Source organism: Salmo salar, chromosome 11, assembly GCF_965601325.2.
Source record: "Salmo salar chromosome 11, fSalSal1, whole genome shotgun sequence".
Taxonomy (NCBI): Eukaryota; Metazoa; Chordata; class Actinopteri; order Salmoniformes; family Salmonidae; genus Salmo; species Salmo salar.
The window spans coordinates 100355374-100383078 of record NC_138301.1 but is presented as its reverse complement, the minus strand read 5'-3'; the positions used below and the strand labels follow the sequence as shown (position 1 = coordinate 100383078).

The 27705-nt window shown below is 47.3% G+C and overlaps 1 protein-coding gene and 1 long non-coding RNA gene across 10 annotated transcripts in view; both read right to left on the bottom strand.

Annotated features, from left to right (window-relative positions):
- Positions 1-27705, bottom strand: part of LOC106563223 (guanine nucleotide exchange factor VAV2) — a 242976-nt gene that overhangs the window by 66693 nt on the left and 148578 nt on the right. The gene's annotated exons all lie outside the window — the stretch shown is intronic.
- Positions 22008-23421, bottom strand: LOC145859213 (uncharacterized). The gene is made up of 3 exons (XR_014379450.1): positions 22961-23421; positions 22731-22895; positions 22008-22314 (listed from the first exon to the last, which is right to left on the bottom strand). It is a non-coding gene; the product is annotated as an uncharacterized LOC145859213 (long non-coding RNA).

Here is a 27705-nt window from a genome sequence, read left to right as displayed (position 1 = left end):
CAGATCAGACCCCCTCCCCCCCATATCTTCTCTCCCACACCATTCCCCCTTTCTCCTCACCCCCTCCGTCAGAACTTGCTTCCCCTCTCCCTCCTTCCCTCTATCTATCTCGTGCTTGCTCTGCCTCCCTCTCTCCCCTGTGGTGAGACCTGCGTGGTGTAACAAGGTTAAATGCAAGCCTGATTTAATGCTGGTTGTGAGTCACATGTGAGTGGGCTTATGGGTGGCGGTTTGGGGGGCTTACAGATGGCGTGCTGGAGACTCCTCCAATGCTAATACAGGGGTATGATGGAGCCCGTCCCCTCCTAACTGCCAAAATGATGCCCCCATGCCTCATTACGCACTTCTGGATGTGTTTATGCTTCCATCACCACGGTGCCAGCTGTTCTCTCTCTCTCTCTCTCTCTCTCTCCCTCTCTCTCTCCCTCTCTCCCTCCCTCTCTCCCTCCCTCTCTCCCTCCCTGGGAAACATGTTTACATTGCCAAAGCAAGTGAACTAGATAATAAAAAAAGTGAAGTAAACATTACAGGCACAAAAGTTCCAAAAGAATAAAGACATTACAAATGTCATATTATGTGCAAATAGTTAAAGAACAAAAGAGAAAATAAATATGGGTTATATTTACAATGGTGTTTGGCAACAGGTCACAAATCTTGCTGCTGTGATGGCACACTGTGGTATTTCACCCAACAGATATGGGAGCCAGGTCTCTCTCTCTCTATTCCCCACCCCCTCTCTCCCTCTCTCTATACTATGTTTACAGTGAAGGGAAAAAAGTATTTGATCCCCTGCTGATTTTGTACGTTTGCCCTCTGACAAAGAAATGATCAGTCTATAATTTTAATGGTAGGTTTATTTGAACAGTGAGAGACAGAATAACAACAAAGAAAATACAGAAAAACGCATGTCAAAAATGTTATAAAATGATTTGCATTTTAATGAGGGAAATAAGTATTTGACCCCTCTGCAAAACATGACTTAGTACTTGGTGGCAAAACCCTTGTTGGCAATCACAGAGGTCAGACGTTTCTTGTAGTTGGCCACCAGGTTTGCACACATGTCAGGAGGGATTTTGTCCCACTCCTCTTTGCAGATCGCCTCCAAGTAATTAAGGCTTCGAGGCTGATGTTTGGCAACTCGAACCTTCAGCTCCCTCCACAGATTTTCTATGGGATTAAGGTCTGGAGACTGGCTAGGCCACTCCAGGACCTTAATGTGCTTCTTCTTGAGCCACTCCTTTGTTGCCTTGGCCGTGTGTTTTGGGTCATTGTCATGCTGGAATACCCATCCACGACCCATTTTCAATGCCCTGGCTGAGGGAAGGAGGTTCTCACCCAAGATTTGACGGTACATGGCCCCGTCCATCGTCCCTTTGATGCGGTGAAGTTGTCCTGTCCCCTTAGCAGAAAAACACCCCCAAAGCATAATGTTTCCACCTCCATGTTTGACAGTGGGGATGGTGTTCTTGGGGTTATAGGCAGCATTCCTCCTCCTCCGAACACGGCGAGTTGAGTTGATGCCAAACAGCTCCATTTTGGTCTCATCTGACCACAACACTTTCACCCAGTTGTCCTCTGAGTCATTCAGATGTTCATTGGCAAACTTCAGACGGGCATGTATATGTGCTTGCTTGAGCAGGGGGACCTTGCGGGCGCTGCAGGATTTCAGTCCTTCACGGCGTAGTGTGCTACCAATTGTTTTCTTGGTGACTATGGTCCCAGCTGCCTTGAGATCATTGACAAGATCCTCCCGTGTAGTTCTGGGCTGATTCCTCACCGTTCTCATGATCATTGCAACTCCACGAGGTAAGATCTTGCATGGAGCCCCAGGCTGAGGGAGATTGACAGTTCTTTTGTGTTTCTTCCATTTGCGAATAATCGCACCAACTGTTGTCACCTTCTCACCAAGCTGCTTGGCGATGGTCTTGTAGCCCATTCCAGCCTTGTGTAGGTCTACAATCTTGTCCCTGACATCCTTGGAGAGCTCTTTGGTCTTGGCCATGGTGGAGAGTTTGGAATCTGATTGATTGATTGCTTCTGTGGACAGGTGTCTTTTATACAGGTAACAAACTGAGATTAGGAGTACTCCCTTTAAGAGTGTGCTCCTAGTCTCAGCTCGTTACCTGTATAAAAGACACCTGGGAGCCAGAAATCTTTCTGATTGAGAGGGGGTCAAATACTTATTTCCCTCATTAAAATGTAAATCAATTTATAACATTTTTGACATGCGTTTTTCTGGATTTTTGTTGTTGTTATTCTGTCTCTCACGGTTCAAATAAACCTACCATTAAAATTATAGACTGATCATTTCTTTGTCAGTGGGCAAACGTACAAAATCAGCAGGGGATCAAATACTTTTTTCCCACACTGTATATTCCCCACCCTCTCTCTCTCTATTCCCCACCCCCTCTCTCTCTCTCTCTCTCTCTCTATTCCCCACCCTCTCTCTCTATTCCCCACCCTCTCTCTCTCTCTATTCCCCACCCCCTCTCTCTCTCTCTCTCTCTATTCCCCACCCTCTCTCTCTCTATTCCCCACCCTCTCTCTCTCTATTCCCCACCCTCTCTCTGTCTCTCTCTATTCCCCACCCACTCTCTCTCTGTTCCCCGCCCCTCTCTCTCTATTTCCCACCCTCTCTCTCTCTATTCCCCGCCCTCTCACTCTCTATTCCCCGCCCTCTCTCTATCTATTCCCCGCCCTCTCTCTCTCTATTCCCCGCCCTCTCTCTCTCTCTCTCTATTCCCCGCCCTCTCTCTCTCTCTATTTCCCGCCCTCTCTCTCTCTATTCCCCACCCTCTCTCTCTCTCTCTCTCTCATTCCCCGCCCCCTCTCTCTCTCTCTATATTCCCCGCCCCCTCTCTCTCTATTCCCCGCCCCTCTCTCTCTATTTCCCGCCCTCTCTCTCTCTATTCCCCGCCCTCTCTCTCTCTATTCCCCTCTCTCTCTCTCTCTCTCTCTCTCTCTCTCTCTCTCTCTATTCCCCACCCTCTCTCTCTCTATTCCCCACCCTCTCTCTCTCTCTATTCCCCACCCTCTCTCTCTCTGTTCCCCACCCCTCTCTCTCTATTCCCCGCCCTCTCTCTCTCTCTATTCCCCGCCCTCTCTCTCTCTATTCCCCGCCCTCTCTCTCTATTCCCCACCCACTCTCTCTCTATTCCCCGCCCTCTCTCTCTCTCTCTCTCTATTCCCCTCTCTCTCTCTATTCCCCTCTCTCTCTCTCTCTATTCCCCTCTCTCTCTCTCTCTATTCCCCGCCCTCTCTCTCTCTCTATTCCCCTCTCTCGCTCTCTCTATTCCCCGCCCTCTCTCTATTGCCCGCCCCCCTCTCTCTCTCTCTCTCTCTATTCCCCACCCCTCTCTCTCTCTCTATCTCTCTGTCTCTCTCTCTCTCTCTTCCCCGCCCCCTCTCTCTCTCTCTCACTCTCTATTCCCCGCCCTCTCTCTCTCTCTATTCCCCGCCCTCTCTCTCTCTCTATTTCCCACCCTCTCTCTCTATTCCCCACCCTCTCTCTCTCTCTCTCTCTCTATTCCCCTCCCCCTCTCTCTCTATATATTCCCCGCCCCTCTCTCTCTCTATTCCCCGCCCCTCTCTCTCTATATATTCCCCGCCCCTTCTCTCTCTCTATTCCCCGCCCCTCTCTCTCTATTTCCCGCCCTCTCTCTCTCTCTCTCTATTCCCCGCCCTCTCTCTCTCTATTCCCCGCCCTCTCTCTCTCTATTCCCAGCCCTCTCCTCTCTCTCTCTCTCTATTCCCCCGCCCTCTCTCTCTATTCCCCTCTCTCTCTCTCTCTCTCTCTCTCTATTCCCCGCCCTCTCTCTCTCTCTATTCCCCGCCCTCTCTCTCTATTCCCCACCCTCTCTCTCTCTCTATTCCCCGCCCTCTCTCTCTCTCTATTCCCCGCCCTCTCTCTCTCTCTATTCCCCGCCCTCTCTCTCTCTCTCTCTCTCTCATTTCCCACCCTCTCTATTCCCTACCCTCTCTCTCTCTCTCTCTCTCATTCCCCACCCTCTGTCTCTCTCTCTCTATATTCCCCACCCTGTCTCTCTCTCTCATATTCCCCACCCTCTGTGTCTCTCTCTCTCTCTCTCTCTCTCTCTCTCTCTCTCTATTCCTGCCCTCTCTCTCAGCAGGTGTGCTGTTTATACAAGAGCACCTTCACTCTCCACTCTAAACTGTATAATTAATAGGAGTCTAGGGTGAAGGTGTGTAACTTCAATGGGAGCCTAGAGTAGAAGTCTAGGGTGCTTTAAAAGCAGGTGGAGCTCAGGCTAAGAGCTAGTGTGAAGAGGGTTAGGACAGCGATTCAGTCTGAGGAGCATGGAGTGGCTCAACCACTCAGAGGAATGACTACCTGACCGATATCCTTCTGTACAGTTCAAGTTGCTGTCATGGTAGCTATACACCACGGTGATGAGTGGTGGCTATGGCTGCTGCGGTGTGTTTCAGAGTACATGAATATCTCTCAGCCTTTTTAAAACCATCTCTAGGGGTTGTGTCAGTGTGGCCAGTCTGAATGCTGAAGCTTGCTGCCTGTAACATAGGCTATACCCTTTTACTCCGACGCTTACCAGGGCCTCATCATAACGCACTTAGACTGAGACTGGAAATACACAAGAAAATGGCCGCTGTGGAGAACAGTGAATGAGATTTGGTTATGCCCTTAATGAAGGGTGCTTTGTCATTCAAGCTACATCCATTGTGCCATTGGTTGGCACGCTGCCCACCTAAGCCCAGGTGCTGCCCTGATGCATGCCCTCACCCACTGGCAGAGGGGAGAAATGATGAGGCTGGACGGAGCATCACTCTGCCTTTCAGTGCCACGTCTCTCCTCTCCATACATCACCTGGTAATATGGGGTTATGGGCATGAATATGAAATTCAACATGGTGACACCAACACAGCGAGGTGAGCTACGTGTGAGAACCAGATTCATATTTAGCTCATGTCTTTACATCTGACTTTGTGTATTTTATGCTTTACATCCACAATTCTGTCTCTCACTACCGCTGTGACCTCTTCATCCTTCTATCCAACCTCTGCCCCTGCCTCTCTCTTTCTCCCTCTCCTCTCTGTCTAACACCCTCTCTTCCTCTCCCTCCCTCTACCATCCCACTCCCTCCTATCCTGCAGTCCAGTCAAAGGCTCTCTCACTCTGTGTGTTTCCACATTATTGATTTCTCTCTCGTCTCAGTCAGACCCCCAGGGAGCCCCAGCTTTGAGCGGAGCAGACCAGAGAATAAAGCTAGAGTCTGCAAAATATGAAAAGGAATCGTCGGGATGGAGTGGCAATAACGCTCTCTCTTCCGATCCTACTCCTAGCCCCTCAGCCTTACCCCTAGCCCCTCAGCCTTACCCCTAGCCCCTCAGCCTTACCCCTAGCCCCTCAGCCTTACCCCTAGCCCCTCAGCTTTACCCCTAGCCCCTCAGCCTTACCCCTAGCCCCTCAGACTTACCCCTAGCCCCTCAGCTTTACCCCTAGCCCCTCAGCCTTACCCCTAGCCCCTCAGCCTTACCCCTAGCCCCTCAGCCTTACCCCTAGCCCCTCAGCCTTACCCCTAGCCCCTCAGCTTTAACCCTAGCCCCTCAGCCTTACCCCTAGCCCCTCAGCTTTACCCCTAGCCCCTCAGCCTTACCCCTAGCCCCTCAGCCTTACCCCTAGCCCCTCAGCCTTACCCCTAGCCCCTCAGCTTTACCCCTAGCCCCTCAGCCTTACCCCTAGCCCCTCAGCCTTACCCCTAGCCCCTCAGCTTTAACCCTAGCCCCTCAGCCTTACCCCTAGCCCCTCAGCTTTACCCCTAGCCCCTCAGCCTTACCCCTATCCCCTCAGCCTTACCTCTAGCCCCTCAGCTTTACCCCTAGCCCCTCAGCCTTACCCCTAGCCCCTCAGCCTTACCCCTAGCCCCTCAGCCTTACCCCTAGCCCCTCAGCTTTACCCCTAGCCCCTCAGCCTTACCCCTAGCCCCTCAGCCTTACCCCTAGCCCCTCAGCTTTACCCCTAGCCCCTCAACCTTACCTCTAGCCCCTCAGCCTTACCCCTAGCCCCTCAGCCTTACCCCTAGCCCCTCAGCCTTACCCCTAGCCCCTCAGCTTTATCCCTAGCCCCTCAGCTTTACCCCTAGCCCCTCAACCTTACCTCTAGCCCCTCAGCTTTACCCCTAGCCCCTCAGCCTTACCCCTAGCCCCTCAGCTTTACCCCTAGCCCCTCAGCTTTACCCCTAGCCCCTCAACCTTACCTCTAGCCCCTCAGCTTTACCTCTAGCCCCTCAGCTTTACCCCTAGCCCCTCAGCCTTACCCCTAGCCCCTCAGCCTTACCCCTAGCCCCTCAGCCTGACCCCTAGCCCCTCAGCCTGACCACTAGCCCCTCAGCCTGACCACTAGCCCCTCAGCTTTACCCCTAGCCCCTCAGCCTGACCACTAGCCCCTCAGCCTTACCCCTGCATTTGTATAGACAGATCAGCTATGAAACGTGCTGGAGTGTTTGCAAACACATCTCAGGGTCCATTTCTAGGACAGGCACACATGTGGCCATAGCTGGAAATCCCATGTGACCAGCCTCAACCAATCAGGGACTCGGTAGACATGGCAACCTGTCAACCAGACGTGGGTTAATTTGCATGGTCATCCATTGTCTGTAAAATACAATATGGTGCCATGGGAACACCCCAGCCCTAGAGACAGTGGGAGAGGAGAGAGGGGTGTAAAATACAATATGGTGCCATGCGAACACCCCAGCCCTAGAGACAGTGGGAGAGGAGAGAGGGGTGGTGATTTCATTAGGAAAGGAAAGATGTCTCACAATGCTATTGACAGGTCACCGTGTGCACACACCACAACAGCCAATTAGATTTATTCATGACACATCACCTCACACCACCAATCAATGTACTGGATGTACTGGATGCATACCAACCGTCAAATTAATTCCTAGGACATGTCACCACCAATCATTTTACACCCCTCTCTCATGCACCACACTCGCATATATACAAGGGTACAGACGCGCGAACGCTCACACACCACCCCCTGGTGTGATATTTATGAAGCATTCACACCCCATTGTGACATCAGCACAGTTGTGCCCATCATCATGCCAGAGACAGCTGAGGACAGGAGAGGAGAGAGGGCCTAGTGGAGAGGAGAGGAGAGAGGAGGAGAGGAGAGAGGGCCTAGTGGAGAGGAGAGGAGAGAGGAGGAGAGGAGAGAGGGCCTAGTGGAGAGGAGAGGAGAGAGGAGGAGAGGAGAGAGGGCCTAGTGGAGAGGAGAGGAGAGAGGAGGAGAGGAGAGAGGGCCTAATAAAGAGGAGAGGAGAGAGGAGGAGAGGAGAGAGGGCCTAGTGGAGAGGAGAGGAGAGAGGAGGAGAGGAGAGAGGGCCTAATAAAGAGGAGAGGAGAGGAGGAGAGGAGAGAGGGCCTAGTGGAGAGGAGAGAGGGCCTAATAAAGAGGAGAGGAGGAGAGGAGAGATGGCCTAGTGGAGAGGAGAGAGGGCCTAGTAAAGAGGAGAGAAGAGAGGGCCGAGTAAAGAGGAGAGGAGAGGAGAGAGGGCCTAGTGGAGAGGAGAGAGGGCCTAGTAAAGAGGAGAGGAGAGAGGAGGAGAGAGGGCCTAGTGGAGAGGAGAGGAGAGAGGGCCTAGTGGAGAGGAGAGAGGGCCTAGTAAAGAGGAGAGGAGAGAAGAGGAGAGAGGGCCTAGTGGGAGAGGAGAGAGGGGGGGCCTAGTGGAGAGGAGAGAGGGCCTAGTAAAGAGGGAGGAGAGAGAGGAGGGGGCCTAGTAAAGAGGAGAGGAGAGAAGAAGAGAGAGGGCCTAGTAAAGAGGAGAGAGGGCCTAGTAAGAGGAGAGGAGAGAAGAAGAGAGGGCCTAGTAAAGAGGAGAGAGGGCCTAGTAAAGAGGAGAGGAGAGAAGAGGAGAGAGGGCCTAGTAAAGAGGAGAGGAGAGAGGGCCTAGTAAAGAGGAGAGGAGAGAAGAAGAGAGAGGGCCTAGTAAAGAGGAGAGAAGAGGAGAGTAAAGAGGAGAGAACAGATGTCGGTGTGGGACCCATGCTTTTCTGCACCCTGACATCATCAATAATGGACGGCCCAGCCCTGTATGTGTTTGTCCCAGAGCCTGGGGGCCAGCAGGAGGAGTACTCATCACTTATGGAGCTGTAGACGCCCAGGTTCCAGCTCTGCACAGGTTAACACACACACACACACACACACACACACACACACACACACACACACACACACACACACACACACACACACACACACACACACACACACACACACACACACACACACACACACACACACACACACACACACCTAAACCTCTACGGAAGCTGCGCAGAACAGTATGTTTGCTGTTTGAACTGGATGGCCTTTATGTTATGCTGTACAGTGTAATATAGACTAAGTGTTCAGTTAACTGCTGTCTGTAAAGCCCATGTCTTCCTCTCTGAGCTAGCGCAAACCAGCCAGCCAGCCTTGTGCTGTAATGCCTGATTATACCCAGACATCAGCATTAGCTCTAAATCCCCTCAAAGTGCCCCTCCAGCTGAAATCAAATCAAAATGTATTTGTCCCATGCTTCGTGAACAACAGGTGTAGACTAACAGTGAAATGCTTACTTACGGGTTATTTTCCAAAAATGCTGAGTTAAAATTAAAGATTAAAAAAAAGAATAAATACACAGTGAATAACGAATAACAATAATGAGTAAAAAATAACTTGGCTATATACAGGGAGTACCAGTACCAAGTCGATGTGCAGCGGTATGAAGTAATTGAGGTAGATATGTACATATACAGTGCATTCGGAAAGTATTCAGACCCCTTGACTTTTTCCAAATTGTGTTATGTTACAGCCTTATTCTAAAATTGATTATTGTTTTTCCCCTCATCAATCTACACACAATAACCCCATAATGACAAAGTAAAAACTGGTTTTTAGAAATTTTAGCAAATGTATTAAAAATAAAACACAGAAATACCTTATTTACATAAGTATTCAGACCCTTTACTCAGTACTTTGTTGCGATTACAGCCTTGAGTCTTCTTGGGTATGACGCTACAAGCTTGGCACACCTGTATTTGGGGAGTTTCTCCCATTTTTCTCTGCAGATCCTCTCAAGCTCTGTCAGGTTGGATGGGGACCGTTGCTACACAGCTATTTCAGGTCTCTCCAGAGATGTTTGATTGGGTTCAAGTCCGGGCTCTGGCAGGGCCACTCAAGGATATTCAGAGACTTGTCACGAAGCCACCTCTGTGTTGTCTTGGCTGAGTGCTTAGGGTCGTTGTCTTGTTCACCCCAGTCTGAGGTCCTGAGTACTCTGGAGCAGGTTTTCATTTGCTGTTTGAACTGGATGGCCTTTATGTTATGCTGTACAGTGTAATATAATATATATCTGTACTTTGCTCTGTTCATCTTTCCCTCGATGCTAACTAGTCTCCCAGTCCCTGCCGCTGAAAAACATCCCCACAGCATGATGCTGCCACCACCATGCTTCACCGTAGGGATGGTGCCAGGTTTCCAACAGATGTGATGCTTGGCATTCAGACCAAAGAGTTCATTCTTGGTTTCATCAGACCAGAGAATCTTGTTTCTCATGGACTGAGAGTCCTTTAGGTGCCTTTTGGCAAAGTCCAAGCAGGCTGTAATGTGCCTTTTACTGAGGAATGGCTTCCATCTGGCCACTCTACCATAAAGGCCTGATTGGTGGGGTGCTGCAGAGATGGTTGTCCTTCAGGAAGGTTCTCCCATCTCCACAGAGTAACTCTAGAGCTCTGTTACAGTGCCCAGTGGGTTCTTGGTCACCTCCCTGACCAAGGCCCTTATCCCCCAATTGCTCAGTTTGGCCGGGCGGTCAGCTCTAGGAAGAGTCTTGGTGGTTCCAAACTTCTTCCATTTAAGAATGATGGAGGCCACTGTGTTCTTGATGACCTTCAATGCTGCAGAAGTTTTTTTGTACCATTCTCCAGATCTGTGCCTGGGGCAGCAGGTAGCCTAGTGGTTAGAGTGTTGGACTAGTAACCGAAAGGTTGGTGGATTGAATCCCAGAGCTGACAAGGTGCAAATCTGTTGTTCTGCCCCTGAACAAGGCAGTTAACCCACTGTTCCTAGGCCATCATTGTAAATAAGTATTTGTTCTTAACTGACTTTATTAGTTAAATAAAGTTATAATAATAATAATTTGAATAATCTCAGGTATAAAATATATTTGTATTTGTTTAACACTTTTTTGGTTAGTACATGATTCCATGTGTTATTTCATAGTTTTGATGTCTTCGCTATTATTCTACAATGTAGAAAACAGTAAAAATAAATAAAAATTCTGGAATGAGTAGGTGTGTCCAAACTTTTGACGGGTACTGTACTGTATATCTGAGTCAGGATGACTGTGTGTGACAGTGTGTATAATTGCTTGCCTGCCTGTGTACCCACCTGCTCCTGAAAAGTCTATTCCCAGAAAAACATCCATTCATGCTGATGCACAACTGATGAGCGTGAACATCCCTGAGAGGACTGCATCACTGGGTAGATAATAAGTCCTACATAGCCTTCCCTCTCCTCACCTTCTCAGCTCCCCCCATGCCAGCAGTCTGTTTGCATTCTTACCAAACCAATGGGTGCTGTGACAATTTCCCGCAGCGGTCAGAAGAGCTGCATGTTGCCATTGACAGAACGGGATGAAAGCGTGTCAAATGGAAGCCTAACCCCCCCAGGGTCAAACACAGCCAAGTGAATAACCACCCCTCTACACCTTTCCCTCTGTCGCTCCTCTCCTCCTACTAATCCCTTCTTTTCATGTCCAGCGACAAGAGGCCTGTCCAGCCCAGAAGGATGGAATTGCTTGCAAGACGGGCAGCAGCGGGACCCCTCCCCTCCGTTTAGAACCATCAACTGATGATGCCGTAGGATGCAGACGTTCAACCAAAACAGCTCTTCAGGCTCAGAATCACAGCTGACACACAACAACACAAGAGACATCGAGAGGAGTAACCTGTCCTTGGTATTAGATACTTTTAGCTGCTGCCTTCAACACAAACACTGACACTGTGCATTGCATAACGCTACTGAAAGAAAACAGACAAAAGAATGCGTGCCAGCTGTGTATGGCGTTTTGAAAGTGCAGGTCGAGAGAAGAAAGTGGCCGCAGGTCACATTTCCATTTGAAAATCACTACCTGAGACCTATCAGATGGAGAGAGAGAGAGCTCCTGTGGTCTTAGCTGCAGGTCTGTCTGTCTGTCTCACTGCAGCTGGGAGGGACAGTCAGGGAGCAGACTGTAATAACAGTTGTGCTCCTCAAAGCTCCTACGTGCCTCTTTAAGGCGCTTCACTAAAACACCATGTGTTTCAAAAGAATATCACCGAGAAAATGACACCTCAAGTCAGAGGTGGTGTTTGGAAGGAAGGGAAGGTTTAGCGTTAGAAGACAAACAGCACACAGGTTTTTTATGGAAGTGTGACTGTATTAGTTTTTGTGTCCCATGCAGATTGTGCGTTTGGTATTTGAACGCTTGACTGAGTGAGAGGCTTCCTACTGTGTGGAGAAATGCTTAGGCGGCTCCCCCAAGGATTTCAATGGCAGAAAAAACACTGCATTGTATGATGGCAAGTCAATGGCAATGAGTATTTCCGTGTCATGCCATGTGAAGTCAGCTATCACAATCAACACAAAACAACTGCATCCAATGCCTTCAGGGGCTATAAAGTCTAATGTGTATCGTGACACATTACTGAAGATCTGAGATGAGAACGAAAGTTCCTCTCTAGAGAGACAGAGGTTTGAAACAAACAGAAAGATCATAACAAGGAGGTGGAGAGGGACATGACGACGCCCTCTCTTCTTCCCAAAGAACAAAGGATGATCACTCGCCAAAATCAACCCGGAAGAAGATCTGTTTATTTCCTCTCCTAACTGAGGAATAGAAAGATTACTGCTCTATCCTATTTGTCCTGTCATTCTCCTCTGGTTGCTAGGCAGATGGTAGGTGTGTCCTGAGGTAATGTGTCTCTCTCGTCTCTGCTGGTTGTTTACAGAGGCAGTTCTGGTCACGTGGACACAAGAGACAGAACAGTGCTTCAGCTGGGATTACAACAGCAAACAGCTGCTCTCTGAGCCGTCATTAGTTCCTGAGAGATAGATGGTCTCCTTGGAAGGAGCTGGTCCTAGAAGACCATGAAATACATAGACAGTACAAGGAAAGGTTATTAAATGTAAGATAGGTATTCAGCGGGAGGCAGGTAGAGTGCAATAGCTAGTTGGTTATTCAGAGGCCAACAGCAATAGGTTGGGTGAACCACACATTTGCACTTTGTTGGAAAGAACTCTGTAGGTTCTTTCTTGCTTTATTCAAATTAATTTACTTAATGAGGACATTGAAGACTGGCAAGTGATAAGTGCGAAAGTGCGAGTGAGAGAAAGAGAGAGAGAGAGAGAGAGTTTGTATTATGACAGACTGTGTGTCTCCTTTCCTCCGCCCCTCTCTAAGCAGGCATCTCGGGCTGTCACACAGTAGCTGTCTGTTGTCCGTATGGTGAGCCCTGACACAAAGCAGGCACGAGGCGAGTGCTGGAGCGAAAGCTTGTTTGGGAGAGCAGCACGGCCCTGTGACAAGGCATCCAGACATGGGTGAGGAGCGAGGGGGATTTTGCTGCTACTCTCTGAGCGCTGGGGATGATGAGGCTAATTCCTCCACACAGCCCTTATCTGAAAGGGGCACCTGAGTCTGCCAGGAGGGGCATGGACACAGACAGACAGACAGACAGACAGACAGACAGACAGACAGACAGACAGACAGACAGACAGACAGACAGACAGACAGACAGACAGACAGACAGACAGACAGACAGACAGACAGACAGACAGACAGACAGACAGACAGACAGACAGACGTCTAGCACATGGCGTACCATCAGAGACTGGGATAGTGAATGGGATTAGGCAGCATCCTGTGGGGCTGGGGGGGTGCACCCGTACCCCTCTGCTAGACGAGACAAAGCAGGGGGAGACGGGAGCCATTCTCCAATACTACCTCCCTCTCTCCCTCCTTCTTGACTTCCAGACAGCAGACGTCCCAGAGCACACTGGTGTGTCTGACAAAAAAAAATAGATCGTTCAATCCACAGAGCACCAGTCAGAGGGATAAAGAGACTGAGAGATGGAACAAGTGATGGAAGAGAGGAAGCCCCTCACCGGGGAGCAATCCTTTCCTTCCAACCAGCTGGCCCTGAGTGGAATGATATAGATGTTGTCTCTCGCTTCCTTTCACCTCCATACAGATTCCCTCAGTCCCTTCTAAAAGCCATATCACACAGCTAAATGTTTACAGGACAGGGATGATATAAAGCTGAGGGGATCTATTTCTGCTGTGAGACAAGTCAGACTGGGGATATTCCTCAACAGTGCAATGAAGAGGAGGCTAGATACGTGGCCAGGAGGATGAAAGAGGATGCCTGCATGTCATAACATGAGCTACTAAATTGGATTACTTGGAGCCCTTGGTTTAAAATGAAATCCTTACCTTACGGTGTGTTTACTTTCCTTATCACAAATGGGTTTCACATTTTATAAACCTTGTTTTCATTGACATTAATCTACGTAACAATACATCGTTGTCTTAAGCAAATCTTCACTGTATACGGGCCTACTGCTGCATGTCAAACATTGTTAGCAACAACAATATTTTCAAGTGATCTTCAGGAGAGAGAGAGAGAGAGAGAGAGAGAGAGAGAGAGAGAGAGAGAGAGAGAGAGAGAGAGAGAGAGAGAGAGAGAGAGAGAGAGAGAGAGAGAGAGAGAGAGAGAGAGAGAGAGGATGTTTCTATAGCAGCTATGCCTGTGAGGGTGACAGCAGAACAAAGGGGTTCAATTAGGACCCTGTCCCCTACTGTTAGGATCCTGTCCCCTACATTATGACCCTGTCTTCTCCTGTTAGGACCCTGTCCCCTACTGTTAGGAACCTGTCCCAGTACTGTCCCCTCCTATTATGACCCTGTTCCCTACTGTTAGGACCCTGATACCTCCTTTTAAGATTCTGTCCAATACTGTTAGGATCCTGTCACATACTGTTAGGACCCTGCCCCCTACTGTTAGGAACCTGTCCCAGTACTGTCCCCTCCTATTATGACCCTGTTCCCTACTGTTAGGACCCTGATACCTCCTTTTAAGATTCTGTCCAATACTGTTAGGATCCTGTCCCCTACTGTTAGGACCCTGTCCCCTACTGTTAGGACCCTGTCCCAGTACTGTTAGGACCCTGTCCCCTACTGTTAGGACCCTGTCCCAGTACTGTCCCCTGCAGTTATGACCCTGTCCCCTATTGTTAGGACCCTGTCCCCTACTGTTAGGACCCTGTCCCAGTACTGTCCCCTGCAGTTAGGACCCTGTCCCCTACTGTTAGGAACCTGTCCCCTACTGTTAGGACCCTGTCCCCTACTGTTAGGACCCTGTCCCAGTACTGTCCCCTGCAGTTAGGACCCTGTCCCCTATTGTTAGGACCCTGTCCCCTACTGTTAGGACCCTGTCCCAGTACTGTCCCCTGCAGTTAGGACCCTGTCCCCTACTGTTAGGACCCTGTCCCCTACATTATGACCCTGTCTCCTCCTGTTAGGACCCTGTCCCCTACTGTTAGGAACCTGTCCCAGTACTGTCCCCTCCCGTTAGGACTCTGTCCCCTACTGTTAGGAACCTGTCCCAGTACTGTCCCCTCCCGTTAGGACTCTGTTCCCTACTGTTAGGACCCTGATACCTCCTTTTAAGATTCTGTCCAATACTGTTAGAACCCTGTCCCCTACTGTTAGGACCCTGTCCCCTACTGTTAGGACCCTGTCCCCTACCGTTAGGACTCTGTCCCCTACCGTTAGGACCCTGTCCTCTACCGTTAGGACCCTGTCCCCTACCGTTAGGACCCTGTCCCCTACTGTTAGGACCCTGATACCTCCTTTTAAGATTCTGTCCAAAACTGTTAGGACCCTGTCCCCTACTGTTAGCACCCTGTCCCCTACCGTTAGGACTCTGTCCCCTACTGTTAGGACCCTGTCCCCTACTCTCCCCTCCTGTTCGGATCCTGTCCCCTACTGTTCGGATCCTGTCCCCTACTGTTAGGACCCTGTCCCCTACTCTCCCCTCCTGTTCGGATCCTGTCCCCTACTGTTATGATCCTGACCCCTATTGTTAGGATCCTGTCCCTTAGTGTTAGGGCCCTGTCCCCTACCATTAGGATCCTGTCCTAGTACTGTCCCCTACTGTTAGGACCCTGTCCCCTATTGTTAAGACTCCTGTTAGGTCCCTGTCCCCTCCTGTTAGGACCCTGTCCCCTCCTGTTAGGACCCTCCTGTTAGGTCCCTGTCCCCTCCTGTTAGGACCCTCCTGTTAGGTCCCTGTCCCCTCCTGTTAGGACCCTCCTGTTAGGACCCTGTCCCCTCCTGTTAGGACCCTCCTGTTCGAACCCTGTCTCCTAGTGTCCCCTCCTGTTCAAACCCTGTCTCCTAGTGTCCCCTCCTGTTCAAACCCTGTCTCCTAGTGTCCCCTCCTGATTGGACCCTGTCCCCTCCTGTTAGGACCCTCCTGTTAGGTCCCTGTCCCCTCCTGTTAGGACCCTCCTGTTAGGACCCTGTCCCCTCCTGTTAGGACCCTCCTGTTAGGACCCTGTCCCCTCCTGTTAGGACCCTCCTGTTAGGACCCTGTCCCCTCCTGTTAGGACCCTCCTGTTCGAACCCTGTCTCCTAGTGTCCCCTCCTGTTCAAACCCTGTCTCCTAGTGTCCCCTCCTGTTCAAACCCTGTCTCCTAGTGTCCCCTCCTGATTGGACACTGTCCCCTCCTGATAGGACTCTGATAGGTCACACATTCACAGTCATAGACACCGATGGTTCCCATTACAGACATTCCCAAACTGTGGAGCAAATCTCACTAAGCAAAACTAGGGGTGTTAGTGGTTTTGCTTTTGTGTGAGAAAACTATCACACTGAAGTCATTGCATGTGTGTTGGATTATTCATTTGTACCATGTACAGTAAAACACCCAACCAACTCACATACACTAAAAAAAAATCCTACATTTTTACAAATATTTTCCAACCAGCTGACCAGAGGAACACAGTCAAGGTTAAAACCGTAAACCGACAAAGCATATTTGAGTAAATAAATTGTGAGAGATTATCCAAACACACATATTGTGTGGAGCGAAACCTATAAAACCCAAGACAATGTAAACAACTGAACTGAAACGCTGAGCTAGACTTGCTCTCTGTTTGGCTTCTCAGACATTCCTTAGCAGGTAATTAGCCTGTTTAGCTTCCAGTCCGCTCTTATCACAGTGAGGATCTGCCCACTCAGGCGACCGGCTGAGTCAGCTAGAGACGGAGAGAGGCAGTCTGGGAGACTAGTGAGGCGGCTCCCTCCCATCTGATTGGCCCTGGGCTGGAAGCCACAGGAAGCCAGCGGTGGCAACCTCATCTCCATTGTAGGTAAGTAAAGCCAGTTGGTATTGAGCTGAACTGGGCTAGAGCCTAACTTCATTTAGGATCTTTTAATTGAAGTTATCTAATGCTTTGGTCATTAAACGCTCTGTAGTTGTCCCAGTCCCTCAGACTCCATCTCTGCATCTCATCTCATCTCTGCTAAACTCATTTCACTCCTGCTGTTCAATTTCCATACACGTCTGAAAGGTGATTTTCAAATGTAGCTCAAACAGCAGAGATGAGAGGAGTGTGGGAATGCTTGTCTGAGTCAATGCTGCCTGCAATGGAGAAATATCCCCAGCAGTAGAGAATCTCATAAAGAGGGTAGTGGACAAATCTGAGACAAACTCTATACCTTCCAGATAGTGAGAGTGAGTGAGTGTCTAAATAAAGAGTTGATTACAACTGGGGGCCATCACTCAGTCTAAGTCCTAGAGCATGAGTTAGGAGAGCTAGAGAGAGCAGCACATGTTGGGGAGGCAGGGAGGGTGCTTACTAGGTGTGAAATGAGAGCCCTGGGTATGAGGGATAGAGAGAAGTACAACAAGTCCAGCTCCATCCATCACACACACAGAGGAGAGACAGACTGACTAGCCAGCCAGCGGGGCTCAGAGCCAGTCTGGACCTACAGGCTTCAATGCATTCAAACTACATGACGTCACATCCTCTAGTCTAGGCCATTTCTCCCAAATCCTAGCTTTGCTAATAATAACTGTCTTAAAACCTGTTGGGGATAGGGGGCAGTATTTGCACGGCCGGATAAAAAACGTACCCGATTTAATCTGGTTACTACTCTTGCCCAGTAACTAGAATATGCATATAATTGTTTGATTTGGATAGAAAACACCCTAAAGTTTCTAAAACTGTTTGAATGATGTCTGTGAGTATAACAGAACTCATTTGACAGGCCAAAACCTGAGAAGATTCCAAACAGGAAGCGCTCTCTCTGACTATTTCTTGGCCTTCTTGATCATCTCTATCCAAAACAGGGGATCTCTGGCATAACGTGACATTTTCTAATGCTCCCATAGGCTCTCAGAAGGCGCCAGAACGTTGAATGGTGACTTTGCAGGCCATGGCTGAAAAACAGTAGCACATTTGGATAGTGGTCGATCTGAGAACAATGAGACTGGGGGCACGTGCACGAGCCGACACCATGTTTTAATTTTTTCGTCTTTGAACGAAAACAGGGTTTCCCGGTCGGAATATTATCGCTTTTTTGATTTTAAACAGCGTTTGACATGCTTCGAAGTACGGTAATGGAATATTTTGAATTTTTTTGTCACGAAACGCGCCGGGCGCGTCACCCTTCTTTACCCTTCGGATAGTGTCTTGAACGCACGAACAAAACGCCGCTATTTGGATATAACTATGGATTATTTGGAACCAAACCAACATTTGTTATTGAAGTAGAAGTCCTGGGAGTGCATTCTGATGAAGAACAGCCAATTTTTCTTATAGTAAATCTGAGTTTGGTGAGTACCACACTTGGTGGGTGTCAAAATAGCTAGCCCGTGATGGCCGGGCTATCTACTCAGAATATTGCAAAATGTGCTTTCACCGAAAAGCTATTTTAAAATCGGACACCGCGATTGCATAAAGGAGAGTTCTGTATCTATAATTCTTAAAATAATTGTTATGTTTTTTGTGAACGTTTATCGTGAGTAATTTAGTAAATTCACCGGAAGTGTTCGGTGGGAATGCTAGTCACATGCTAATATAAAAAGCTGTTTTTTTATATAAATATGAACTTGATTGAACAAAACATGTATGTATTGTATAACATAATGTCCTAGGAGTGTCATCTGATGAAGATCATCAAAGGTTAGTGCTGCATTTAGCTGTGGTTTTGGTTTTTGTGACATACATTATATGCTAGCTTGAAAAATGGGTGTCTGATTATTTCTGGCTGGGTACTCTGCTGACATAATCTAATGGTTTGCTTTCGTTGTAAAGCCTTTTTGAAATCGAACAGTGTGGTTAGATTAACGAGAGTCTTGTCTTTAAAATGGTGTAAAATAGTCATATGTTTGAGAAATTGAAGTAATAGCATTTCTAAGGTATTTGAATATCGCGCCACGGGATTCCACTGGCTGTTGAGTAGGTGGGACGCAAGCGTCCCACCTAGCCCATAGAGGTTAATAGTTCATGTGACAGTCTTGATTCTGATGGTCATCATTAGTATGATGATGATGATGCAATGGCATTAATGATGAAGGGTGCTGATTATGTTAGGAGGACTAGAGATGACGGGACAGGTAGAATGGGGAGGGATTCTGGGTAGGGTAATTGCTGAAAAGGACCGTTTCAGCCTCACATGATTGTGTAACAATAACAAGAGAATCACTGTACTTCCAGGAATTGGATTAGAGCCATTTGGAATGAGAATGGTCTGGTCTCCCAAGAGTCCACTCATAGGGAATGGCATCAAAGAGGACAAGGGACCTGGAACTTACAAAAGCCATCAGATGGACAGGTGTAGACAATGAGAGGGCCCGACCAATGTGACAGAGTGAGTGAGGGTCTTGTAAAGGGCATGGTATATTTGCTTTGAGTATGTGTTAGTTTGAGTATTAACACATACTCAAACGTGTTAGTTATGTGTTAGTTTGAGTATTATCACATACTCAAACATGTTAGTTATGTGTTAGTTTGAGTATTAACACATACTCAAACGTGTTAGTTATGTGTTAGTTTGAGTATTATCACATACTCAAACATGTTAGTTATGTGTTAGTTTGAGTATTATCACATACTCAAACATGTTAGTTATGTGTTAGTTTGAGTATTATCACATACTCAAACATGTTAGTTATGTGTTAGTTTGAGTATTATCACATACTCAAACATGTTAGTTATGTGTTAGTTTGAGTATTATCACATACTCAAACATGTTAGTTATGTGTTAGTTTGAGTATTATCACATACTCAAACATGTTAGTTATGTGTTAGTTTGAGTATTATCACATACTCAAACGTGTTAGTTATGTGTTAGTTTGAGTATTATCACATACTCAAACATGTTAGTTATGTGTTAGTTTGAGTATTATCACATACTCAAACATGTTAGTTATGTGTTAGTTTGAGTATTATCACATACTCAAACGTGTTAGTTATGTGTTAGTTTGAGTATTATCACAAACTCAAACATGTTAGTTATGTGTTAGTTTGAGTATTATCACATACTCAAACATGTTAGTTATGTGTTAGTTTGAGTATTATCACATACTCAAACATGTTAGTTATGTGTTAGTTTGAGTATTATCACATACTCACACATGTTAGGTATGTGTTAGTTTGAGTATTATCACATACTCAAACGTGTTAGTTATGTGTTAGTTTGAGTATTATCACATACTCAAACATGTTAGTTATGTGTTAGTTTGAGTATTATCACATACTCAAACATGTTAGTTATGTGTTAGTTTGCAGTTGAACTAAGTAATAGATCAGCCAGATTTCAGCCACTGGAGGTGTTATTGTTGGGAATGATGATGTCACTTCAGCTCTGACATCACAGACTAGGGCTTCAGAGGGGCTCATCTCCTCCTAACATCCCTCTGCAGCAGAAAACAACAGAGGTTTGCCCGCTAGGGGTGACAAAATATGGAATGTGTGTGCGTGCGTGTCTCTCTCAAAGCAGAAGGGGGTATTTAACATTTTTCCAAAGCTGTAGTAACTTGGGGCCTCTGTGTACTGCCTGTCTCCATCACAATATCCAACACAAGAGAAAAGCAACTCTCCCTCTGCGCTGACTTGGTGAAGCGTGAAAGAACACGTGTCAAACTGGGCGCGGAGAGGAGAGTGTCATGTCAGATCAGGCCGAGGGACGGCCAGACACGTCTCGGAGCGTCAGCGCCCGTGCAGCCTGTGTGTGTGGCAGACAGACTAACCAACCCCCAAAACCCCAACCTCTCCCTTCACTGTATATTTTCACATTTCTCTTCTCCAAAACACTGCTAACAGGCTGCATGTGTGCTGTGGTGATTGCTGGAGGCGAAGCTGCCACAAACGAACTCTCGGAACGCCAGCCTCTGAACACCAAACCAAGAATAATGCATGGTAATGAGAGGGCGGATCAAAGTTTGGTGGCCAGCTCTCGCTTTGGTTAATAATTCTCTGTGATGAGGCGAGTTGATGTGGCTGTCACTCTGCGAGCGCCTGTCACTTCAAGACTGGAGGAGAACACAATAGGCTTTTTGTCATCACCATGTTATTTGGGCTTGCTTAGCAGAAATGCCTTTATTCCCCTACACACATTCCCAAATAGTCATATTTCAGCTGGATGTTGTCTAAACTGAAGCCAACCACTCACCTAGACATCATAAAAACAACCACAACTCACCACCTAGACATCATAAAAACAACAACTCACCACCTAGACATCATAAAAACAACCACAACTCACCACCTAGACATCATAAAAACAACAACTCACCACCTAGACATCATAAAAACAACAACAACTCACCACCTAGACGTCATAAAAACAACAACTCACCACCTAGACATCATAAAAACAACAACTCACCACCTAGACATCATAAAAACAACAACTCACCACCTAGACATCATAAAAACAACCACAACTCACCACCTAGACATCATAAAAACCACAACAACTCACCACCTAGACATCATAAAAACAACAACAACTCACCACCTAGACGACATAAAAAACAACAACTCACCACCTAGACATCATAAAAACCACAACAACTCACCACCTAGACATCATAAAAACCACAACAACTCACCACCTAGACATCATAAAAACAACACAACTCACCACCTAGACATCATAAAAACCACAACAACTCACCACCTAGACATCATAAAAACAACAACAACTCACCACCTAGACATCATAAAAACCACAACAACTCACCACCTAGACGACATACAAACCACAACACTCACCACCTAGACGACAACCACAACTCACCACCTAGACGTCATAAAAACCACAACAACTCACCACCTAGACGATCATAAAAACCACAACAACTCACCACCTAGACGATCATAACAAACACACAACAACTCACCACCTAGACATCATAAAAACCACAACAACTCACCACCTAGACGTCATAAAAACCACAACAACTCACCACCTAGACGTCATAAAAACCACAACAACTCACCACCTAGACGTCATAAAAACCACAACAACTCACCACCTAGACGTCATAAAAACCACAACAACTCACCACCTAGACATCATAAAAACCACAACAACTCACCACCTAGACATCATAAAAACCACAACAACTCACCACCTAGACGTCATAAAAACCACAACAACTCACCACCTAGACATCATAAAAACAACAACAACTCACCACCTAGACGTCATAAAAACCACAACAACTCACCACCTAGACGATCATAAAAACCACAACAACTCACCACCTAGACGTCATAAAAACCACAACAACTCACCACCTAGACGTCATAAAAACCACAACAACTCACCACCTAGACGACATAAAAACCACAACAACTCACCACCTAGACGTCATAAAAACCACAACAACTCACCACCTAGACGATCATAAAAACCACAACAACTCACCACCTAGACATCATAAAAACCACAACAACTCACCACCTAGACGTCATAAAAACCACAACAACTCACCACCTAGACGTCATAAAAACCACAACAACTCACCACCTAGACATCATAAAAACCACAACAACTCACCACCTAGACGTCATAAAAACAACAACAACTCACCACCTAGACGTCATAAAAACCACAACTCACCACCTAGACGACATAAAAACCACAACTCACCACCTAGACGTCATAAAAACCACAACAACTCACCACCTAGACATCATAAAAACCACAACAACTCACCACCTAGACGTCATAAAAACACAGCAACTCACCACCTAGACGAATAAAAACCACAACCACTCACCACCTAGACGACATAAAAACCCCCACTCACCACCTAGACGCTAAAAACCCCAACTCACCCCTAGACGTCCTAAAACCACAACTCACCCCTAGACGCCTAAAAACCACCACTCACCCCTAGACGCTAAAAACCACAACTCACCCCTAGACGCCTAAAAACCACAACTCACCACCTAGACGACATAAAAACCACAACTCACCAGCTAGACGACATACAAACCACAACAACTCACCACCTAGACGACATACAAACCACAACAACTCACCACCTAGACGACATACAAACCACAACAACTCACCACCTAGACGACATACAAACCAACAACTCACCAGACATAAAAACCACAACTCACCACCTAGACATCATAAAAACCACAACAACTCACCACCTAGACGTCATAAAAACAACAACAACTCACCACCTAGACATCATAAAAACCACAACAACTCACCACCTAGACATCATAAAAACCACAACAACTCACCACCTAGACATCATAAAAACCACAACAACTCACCACCTAGACATCATAAAAACAACAACAACTCACCACCTAGACGACATAAAACCACAACAACTCACCACCTAGACGACATAAAAACCACAACAACTCACCACCTAGACGACATAAAAACAACAACAACTCACCACCTAGACATCATAAAACCACAACAACTCACCACCTAGACATCATAAAACCACAACAACTCACCACCTAGACATCATAAAACCACAACAACTCACCACCTAGACATCATAAAAACCACAACAACTCACCACCTAGACGACATAAAAACAACAACAACTCACCACCTAGACATCATAAAAACCACAACCACTCACCACCTAGACGATATAAAAACCACAACAACTCACCACCTAGACGTCATAAAAACCACAACAACTCACCACCTAGACGTCATAAAAACCACAACAACTCACCACCTAGACGTCATAAAAACCACAACAACTCACCACCTAGACATCATAAAAACAACAACAACTCACCACCTAGACATCATAAAAACCACAACCACTCACCACCTAGACGAATAAAACCACAACTCACCACCTAGACGACATAAACACCACACCACTCACCACCTAGACGACATAAAAACCACAACAACCACCTAGACGCCTAAAAACCACAACTCACCACCTAGACGACATAAAAACCACAACAACTCACCTAGACGACATAAAAACCACAACTCACCACCTAGACGTCATAAAAACCACAACTCACCCCTAGACGTCCTAAAACCACAACCACTCAGCACCGATGCATAAAAACCACAACTCACCTAGACGTCATAAAAACCACAACTCACCACCTAGACATCATAAAAACCACACACCACCACCGACGCTCACCACCTCACCCCGACATCATAAAAACCACAACAACTCACCACCTAGACGTCATAAAAACAACAACAACTCACCACCTAGACGATCATAAAAACACACAACAACTCACCACCTAGACGATCATAAAAACACACAACAACTCACCACCTAGACGACATAAAAACCACAACAACTCACCACCTAGACGTCATAAAAACCACAACAACTCACCACCTAGACATCATAAAAACCACAACAACTCACCACCTAGACGTCATAAAAACCACAACAACTCACCACCTAGACATCATAAAAACCACAACAACTCACCACCTAGACATCATAAAAACCACAACAACTCACCACCTAGACATCATAAAAACCACAACAACTCACCACCTAGACGACATAAAAACCACAACAACTCACCACCTAGACATCATAAAAACCACAACAACTCACCACCTAGACGATCATAAAAACCACAACAACTCACCACCTAGACGTCATAAAAACCACAACAACTCACCACCTAGACGATCATAAAAACAACAACAACTCACCACCTAGACGTCATAAAAACCACAACAACTCACCACCTAGACGATCATAAAAACCACAACAACTCACCACCTAGACATCATAAAAACCACAACAACTCACCACCTAGACATCATAAAAACCACAACAACTCACCACCTAGACGTCATAAAAACCACAACAACTCACCACCTAGACGTCATAAAAACCACAACAACTCACCACCTAGACATCATAAAAACCACAACAACTCACCACCTAGACATCATAAAAACCACAACAACTCACCACCTAGACGACATAAAAACCACAACAACTCACCACCTAGACATCATAAAAACCACAACAACTCACCACCTAGACATCATAAAAACCACAACAACTCACCACCTAGACGTCATAAAAACCACAACAACTCACCACCTAGACATCATAAAAACACAACAACTCACCACCTAGACGTCATAAAAACCACAACCACTCACCACCTAGACGATATAAAAACCACAACTCACCACCTAGACGACATAAACACCACAACTCACCACCTAGACATCATAAAAACCACAACAAATCACCTAGACGTCCTAAAAACCACAACCACTCACCACCTAGACGACATAAAAACCACAACTCACCACCTAGACGTCCTAAAAACCACAACTCACCTCCTAGACGTCCTAAAAACCACAACAACTCACCACCTAGACGACATACAAACCACAACAACTCACCACCTAGACGACATAAAAACCACAACTCACCGCCTAGACGTCATAAAAACCACAACTCACCTAGACATCAACAACAACAGCCTTTCCTCTTATAGGCCACAATCTCACACTGCTGCGTGTAGCATATCTGCCACACTCTAGCGAGGCTGAGGGGAGTCAATCTTTGTCCAGTCAAAACACAGTTTTGACACAAAGATTGCTAAGTTAGGCATTGTGCAAGGCAGTGTGTGATTTACTGCTAGGAGTCGTCAGTCGTCATCCCCCGCCACTAGTGTGTGTGTGTGTGTGTGTGTGTGTGTGTGTGTGTGTGGGGGGGGACAGGACAGACGGGGCTGTTTGAGGTGTTATGTGGTGCTATGCATCATAGAAAGATCTCTTACTTCACAGCTCTTTGTGTATATGGGTCTGTCTGGGCCCTGTCTCCCACACACACACATCTCTCTAATGGATCAGAAACCTGGTCAACCGACTGGTCACACACACACACACCTGCAGACACACTCACTCACTCTCACTGCACAACTCACACACACAAACAAAATCCACCCATAACCACATACATCATGAAGGAGAGTGTAGAGGGACAGAGGAGCCAGAAGAGGAGGGTTTTGCTGTTCATAACGGTCTCCCTTAAATTCCATGATGACAACATGAGTCTGTTTTTTGCCATGTTTCAGTGATGAGTAAAGGCTCTGCTTTCAACAGAGCTCCCAGTGTGGGACCAGTACAATCCAGAAGACTGTAACTACACCGCTCACACAGACCAGACATAGAAATGCTGCTGTGCCATTCTGCTCATGTCGCTAAAACAGAAAAGAACACACCCCTAGGGGCACAAGGCCTGGGGCACAAGGCTAGGGGCACAAGGCTAGGGGCACAAGGCTAGGGGCACAAGGCTAGGGGCACAAGGCAAAGCTAGCCTGGTTAATGATGTGAACGACTGTAACACTATAAAACCCTTGGGTGCCATTCATCTCTACATAATCTCTACATACATAGTACATAATACAGTGACTATATCAACGGTCTCCCTCTGGTAGTAATACAATAATCATGACAAGACCGTTCTCATACACATTCTCTAAAGTAAAGTAACCAAATATCCTAGATCGGGTTATGCTAGGGCAGTGTTTCCCAACGTGCAGCAGCCTCTCCCGTCGCTCCCTGTAGCAGGCACTGCTACCATGCACATGTACTTCCTGAAGCAGCCAGCACAATTTAGCCTCATGAAAAACAAACATTGTTTTAGCACAAGAGGGACAAACTGTTGAAAGTTTGGATTAAGAAATTTGGAGATGCATGTCAGGACCAAACAAGACAAACTGTGCCAGACACCGATTCTGCATGAGGAGGACAGAGCGAGAGACAGAGCGAGACCTAAAGATGCTGTCTGCCATGTTAACAGAGTCTGAGGGGGTGATGGGCATAATCCCACTATGCTTCCCCACTGTGGTCTGAGGCTTGGCACATAATGTCAGATGATTGTTTTAACAGGCTTATCGCACAATCCCCAATCCTATTTCCCCTAACAGACAGACAGGGGAGAGATCTCAGTCAGAACTGATCTTTGTGTGTCAGTATCAGTGGCTGAGGTCCAGTACTCTGGTTCTCTCTGGTTCTCTCTGGTCCTCTGACCACAGCAGGAGGAGGTCTGGAAGGTTTCCATGCCCCAGGGAGTGTAATCCTTTTATTCTGACCGGAGACACGTTGTGGTTCAGAGTGGAGCCGGAGCGGGAACACATTGTTGGCCAATAGACAGACACATCACAGTCCATGTACCCTCTTCACTGAACACTGGAACAGACAGGTTCCTCATTATGTCTCTCAGCCCTGTCTCAGGGGACTACACTGGAACAGACAGGTTCCTCATTATGTCTCTCAGCCCTGTCTCAGGGGACTACACTGGAACCGACAGGTTCCTCATTATGTCTCTCAGCCCTGTCCCAGGGGACTACACTGGAACAGACAGGTTCCTCATTATGTCTCTCAGCCCTGTCCCAGGGGACTACACTGGAACAGACAGGTTCCTCATTATGTCTCTCAGCCCTGTCCCAGGGGACTACACTGGAACCGACAGGTTCCTCATTATGTCTCTCACTCTCAGCCCTGTCCCAGGGGACTACACTGGAACAGACAGGTTCCTCATTATGTCTCTCAGCCCTGTCCCAGGGGACTACACTGGAACAGACAGGTTCCCCATTATGTCTCTCAGCCCTGTCCCAGGAGACTACACTGGTGGATAGACCAGGGAGGAGGGGGATGGAGGAGGGAGGAGGGGGATGGAGGGAAAATCCAGAATTCTTTGAATTCCAAAATAACCCCCTCAAAGAAGAGGGGTTTATCCCAGCCTTTGGTTGCTCTAGCAGAGAGGGTCATCCCATTTGTAGTCCGACAGAGTGTCTGAGACAGTGGATGGACGCACCTCGTTATAGAGACAGGACGGACAGCTGATCGTCCTCGCAGTGGCAGACCACGTGTAACAACACCTGCCCAGGATCGGTACATCCGAACATCACACCTGCGGGACAGGTACAGGATGGCAACAACAACTGTCCGAGTTACACCAGGAAAGCACAATCCCTCCATCGGTGCTCAGACTGTCCACAATAGGCTGAGAGAGGCTGGACTGAGAGCTTGTAGGCCTGTTGTAAGGCAGGTCCTCACCAGACATCGCCGGCAACAACGTCGCCTATGGGCACAAAC